General features: G+C 40.9%; 1 protein-coding gene across 1 annotated transcript in view; it reads right to left on the reverse strand.

Moving 5' to 3' along the window:
• Positions 1–5,050, reverse strand: part of LOC306913112 (cadherin-12-like) — a 300,046-nt gene extending 294,996 nt beyond the window's left edge. The window contains exons 1-2 of the mRNA XM_079489647.1: positions 4,821–5,050; positions 4,288–4,410 (exon numbers count right to left, since the gene is read on the reverse strand). The gene's annotated coding sequence lies outside the window, so the exon portion shown is untranslated. The remainder of the gene's footprint in view (positions 1–4,287; positions 4,411–4,820) is intronic.
• Positions 5,051–6,000: the final 950 nt, after the last annotated feature.

The raw sequence follows: 6,000 nt of genomic DNA on the forward strand, positions 1-6,000 counted from the left end.
TAATTCTTCTCAGCAGCTTTTGACGTTGAGGCCTAAATCATGTCTGAGAAATGTGTCTACAACTCAGGCTTGTGGTTAGGGTTATGGTCTTTACACACCGAGGAATAACCAATCCGAAAATGCTTAATACTCACAAATATTTCATATCAACATTATTCATAAAGTTAAAGCCCATTGCCTCATCCATACAGGTTGATGCCTTTATTTGTGGTTGAGCTAAAAAAAGAAAGAATAAAGATTGATGCTTTATCAAATTCATTCTGTGTGAATGTACTCATGAGACAAGTTTCAGGTTTAAAAAAAAGAATAAAAACACAAACAAACAAATAAATGAAAAAAGTGCTCTGAATCAATGTTCTCTGACTTCTGTGTCCATCGAGTGGCCCATGGCCTCCGGCTATATGTATTAATGGAGTTTATGTGCCTCACAGCACTTTTCATTTCCCAGCTGTGATTGTCACCCACCGGCAAACGTTGTGCTCTGTTTGCGATGTGCTGATAGGGCAGATGTGAGATAGATACCTCCCTTCACCCTATGCGCCCAGCGGGCGTCACGCCTCAGAGATCCATTCACACAGCGGTAAGCAGAGGGCATACCCCTGGCTGGCTATCCCCATAAACGCTGGCCTTGCAAAGGCACAGGACCGTGTGTGGAGCACCCGGGCTCCTACTACGAGACCCAGATATGCCACAACTTGACATTCAAAAGGATGCACAGATATGGAAACAGGATCTGTTGGGGTATAATTACACTCTACACTCGATTCTTGCGTCTAGGCCTAACTATAGAGTAATTGGTATCCCGAATTAGACAAGCTTTATTCAGATTGCTAGTATTCGGTGTTGTTACAGTACAGTGGCTTGCCGGAAATTAGTTGACCTAACGAACAGCAGAAACAGTGTTGGGGGGTTTCCAATGTATGTAAAATGTGAGTCCTACTTGTTTTCATAATTAATATTCAAGAACCTTTTCGCTAGGCACATTCTTCTTTTTTCTCTCCTGCCTTCCGTCTCCTCATTACCTATACTGCCAGCCCAAGGTCAAGCTAACGAACCGCCAAGAAACGCCACTGTTTTCCCAACCCACCGCTTAATCATTCAACCCATCATGAGTTTCAATTTACCGATCATGGCTGCCATTAGTATTCCACAATCACAGCATCGTGGTGGGGGTCATTGTTGTACCCCATTGCCTGTGCAGCCACATCTCGCAAGGCCCCTGCAAAGTGCAAGCTGTGACATATTATTGTCAGAACCAAAACAATCAATTGTGCCTCTTTAAACGTCCCTCGAGCCTGTTGAAGGATCGCTGTCTAGAAGGCAGCAAATGCCACAGTGCTCTGGCCGGCTGTACAAGACAAACAAAAAGCAAAGAATATGGTGGGCTGTTATCTTTGTTATTATTTCGTTTTTACTATGGCCCTGTAGTAAAATGGCCCTGTACTGTACATTTTTCAAGTGTATATTGTGAGTATAGAGTCGGTACAGGTCAGTGTTGATTTTCACAGCACATTTTAACTTTTAATACATTTTTCATTTAGTCACATTTTAGTAATCTGAAATGTTTTGGTGTCTAGTTTTAGTTGACTAAATAAGATAAGATTTTAGACATGGACAAAAACATATTTTGGCAGGCCTTGATGGCATCGTAATGGAAGATTTTACACTTGGTTGCATCCTGAAAATAGCCGATCTACAAGCTGTACATCTGCTATTTTCAGCACTCAACCAAGCATAAATGACTTGTCTTGTAGTTCTACTGGATCTCTTCTCCACTAGTCACGCTCTAACATTTTAGTCTAGTTTTTATTTGACAAAATTTACAGTATACTATATGTAGTCATAGTTTTAGTCGTCATAACTTCGTTTTCATTTAGTTTTTGTCAGTGAAAAAGTAAGTAGTCAAACAGTTTGTCATAGTTTTAGTTGATGAAATCAACATTAGTACAGGTATATAAACTAAGAATTGTACACCAAAAAACACACAGATGACGGTCAACTTTCATGTTACAGGAAAATAACAAAATATGTCAGTAACTGTGGATGTGCCAAATCTGCCAATATGAAAAGTATCAATTTTTACAGACTGATTTGTCATCATAAAAATAAACCTCATAGGCCTGGGCCATGGTTCAGTGGTCCAGGCAACTTGGCTGGTAATCCAGTCTGGCAGTGTGCCGCGGCTTCGACTCCCGATCCCGACGGCCTTTACTGCATGTCTTCCCCCCATCTCTCTCAACATTTCCTGTCAGCCTACAGTCTGTCCCTCCATAAAAAATATAAAATAAAGGCGAAAGCCACAAAAAAAAAACATTAAAAAAAAGAAAAAACCTCATAGAAGGCCTTTTCCAGTAGTAGACTAAAGCCTAATTTATGTATGTGCTGGAAATAGCAGATCTATGCTCAGTGCTCACACGCGTTGCATCGCCGGCACGTTGTGAGCTTGTTTGGTCGACTATTCTCGACATGCAACACCATTGTATGACAAAGTATGAATCAGACTTATAATAGGGAAAGGGTAAACTGGTTTCTAGTAAGCAGTTGTGGTGTTCTCACCCATGCACTGCCCATAGACAATGTTTCTGCAAGCCATGTACAAAAAAAAAAGAACAGTGCTTTTGAAATTACAACGGCTTATACAACAATTTTATGAGTGACCTAGCATGAAATTAGATCCCTCTAAAGCCCTAAAACTGCATTATTGAATTCCATCTCATCCCGATTGTATCTGGCGGCGCTGGAGGCCGTAGCTTGGTCCGATGTGATAGGAATGTAATTGATATGGTACGAGACTGCAGACAGAGATTAGCAAATTTAATCTACATGATCAAATAACAGCAAATAATGCCTGAGCTATTAAAGCGTCCACATTCCTTGATCCACTTTGTTCTACTGAGCACCCCTCTCTCTCCCCCCCCCTCTCTCTCTCTCCCCCCCACCTCTCTCTCTCTCTCTCTCTCTCTCTCTCTCTCTCTCTCTCTCTCTCTCTCTCTCTCTCTCTCTCTCTCTCTCTCTCTCTCTCTCTCTCTCTCTCTCTCTCTCTCTCCTCTCTCTCTCTCTCTCTCTCTCTCTCTCTCTCTCTCTCTCTCTCTCTCTCTCTCTCTCTCTCTCTCTCTCTCTCTCTCTCTCTCTCTCTCTCTCTCTCTCTCTCTCTCTCTCTCTCTCTCTCTCTCTCTCTCTCTCTCTCTCTCTCTCTCTCTCTCTCTCTCATATCATTCCAGGGCTGAACCGAGCAAGCGTTCATATTTGTCCTCACAAATGGTCACATTACTATTGGGGAGGCACAGGAAGCGGCAAAGTGGCTTGGGGTTTGGGTTGTGGCGTGCGCACATGTGTGTGCGAGTTTTGTGTGTGTGTGTGTGTGTGTGTGTGTGTGTGTGTGTGTGTGTGCGCGTGTGAGAGAGAGAGTGGGAGGGGTGTGTTAATGGGTGCAAGATTGATGCATGATGTGTGCCCATATTATGCTAATGAACTGCAACAGGGCCTTTCATATGTTCCGGTGAATGAATAGTGGTTTGTGCTAATAATGGTTAATTTATTTATTTCTATATTTATTTTCGCAGTAATGGGAAAACCCAATCAATTGTCCTGCCACCGAAAACTGTACACTGTGAACAGCTGAAAATGAGAGGTATGGCAATTGGTCTAATTCATTTATAATGCTGATGTAAGCTTTTACTTGAGAGCCATGGCAGTAGAGTCACTTGTGCAATTGGTCGTTGTTCAGCTTAGTGTGCACAACCCAGTACAATTTCATCATTGACCCTCATTTGATAATTTTCCAAAATGCAATATTGGTATATTACATGGGCTGGTAGCCGCAATTTGCAACTCTAGATATTTTTTACAATGGGATGAATCTAGAGTTGCAATACCCTCCATTGACTCCCCACTCGTCCAATTTGCGATTGCGATCTGTTCGTCTTAAACGACGTTAAACTCACCAACATTGCAGCTGTAGTCCAAGCTTGAATTATCCTCTTTCAATCTGCCGAGCTTGTTTTTCATAAAAATCCCCCGCAGACATGTTATGAGCTACTTTCTGTCCAAAATATAGTAAGTAATATTCCGAGCCGCCATTTTGTATTTTTTCAACCTGCCGTAAAACAAGACGTGTGGGAGAGCGCTTGTTTAATAGAATCTTACCTGCACAGGTAAGACACCCAAAGAAGAGGCCGACGCAGCGTGCCGCCCCGTCACCCACGGCCTTCTATTAAACAAGCGCTCTCCCACACGTCTTGTTTTACGGCAGGTTGAAAAAATACAATATTATTACTTTCTTCTTACCTTCTGCTTGAATTGCTCAACTGTAACTGGACAGGATGAAGTCTTCCCACGTGGTTCATGAAGCAGCTCCACTTGGTCAGTGGCCACGAAGGAGAATCCTCCCTCAAGAAAAAGAAAAACAGCCTGCACAGACAGACACAGTGTTCAACAAAATGTTATGGTCGTCTCAACTCTCAACTCAAAACCACCACAATAACTTAAATATTGGTCCTGGAAATTAATAGTCCATTGTTTGTTTTGTTTTTCCTACACATTTCAAATGAATCCAATAATTCCATATTGACATTTATTTACACATTTTGTTCAGCACATTGCATTTGTAGGCTACACCATAGACATAAACACACACCACTGTGCAAATCCAGCATAATCATTACAATTATGATATCAAACAGTGAACATTACACAAAAAAATGATTTATAGCCTACTGACTGGTTTTTGCTTCATGTTATCTTTCATGTAGCACTGCATTGCTATTACAACAAATATAACAAAATAGCACGATGATTTTAATGTTAAGCAGCCAACTCACCAGAGGATAATCAATTAGATAAAGGGAAAAAATCGTCAACTGTATGGCTGTCTGGTCGCTCTCTATCTCTGGAAACACTGCCACCTCCTTTCAACATCCACTTTATGGAAAGTTACATACAGTTAAGTTATTATATTCACTTCACTCTTTTCAGTGTTTTTTGTTGTAATTCTCACGGAGCTCTGTCATAATTACATTACATCTGCATTATAGTTTCATGGGCTCCTACAGCTGAGCTGGGGTGCAAAACAAGATGTAAACAACAAAAACAGGAACGCGCGCATTCCTTCCTGTTTTTTAGGGAGCGTCTAATCTGAGTTCCCAAAAGTTTTATTTTTCGCCACTAGGGGGGCGAGAAGGGGAGCGTCTGACTCTGGATACTGCGCTCAGGGAGCGTCTACAAATGTATGCATTTAGGGAACGTCTGTAAATTGATTACAATAAATAGCCTGGGTTACACAAACATGACCAGCTTTAATTACTTCAGTCTTTAACAGTTTAATGACTAGTATTACAATGTATTGTCTTTTTATGTCCAAAGTATTTATTTTTAAAAGTTCAAAAAGTTAACATAAAGTATATAACTAAATCCATTTGAAATTAAATAAAAAAGTTACTTTTCAGGATTCCAATTCAAAAATAGCAAAAAACCCACAAAAATAGCCGATCTACAAGCTCGAAATGCGCCGCAGTTTGTGTGACATAGAATGACAAAGTATAGGTCTGGGGCTAGCCGCAATTTGCAACTCTCGATTTTTTTATAATGTGATGAATCTAGAGTTGCAATACCCTCCTCCATTGACTCCCCACTCATCCAATTTGCGTTTGCGATCTGCTTGTCTTAAACAACGTTAAACTCACCAACATTGCAGCTGTAGTTCAAGCTTGAATTATCCTCTTTCAATCTGCCGAGCTTGTTTTTCATAAAAATCCCCCGTAGACATGTTATGAGCTACTTTCTGTCAAGAAATTCTGTTTAAGTGATTATTTTTCTAAGTGTTGGAGTTTGGAAGCACTCGTTTTTATTAAGGGGTCGCGCTGCTGCCTCCATTATGTGCAAATGCGAAACAGTGCGAAACAGGGCTGTTCAGTGACTTACGACGAGCGCTTTTGCACAGAACTTCTTGACCATTGGGTTTTTTTTCTTTTTTTAGTTGTTTTGTTTTTTGTTTGTTTTTCT

This window comes from Electrona antarctica (assembly GCF_951216825.1).
Source record: "Electrona antarctica genome assembly, chromosome: 20".
Classification (NCBI taxonomy): domain Eukaryota; kingdom Metazoa; phylum Chordata; class Actinopteri; order Myctophiformes; family Myctophidae; genus Electrona; species Electrona antarctica.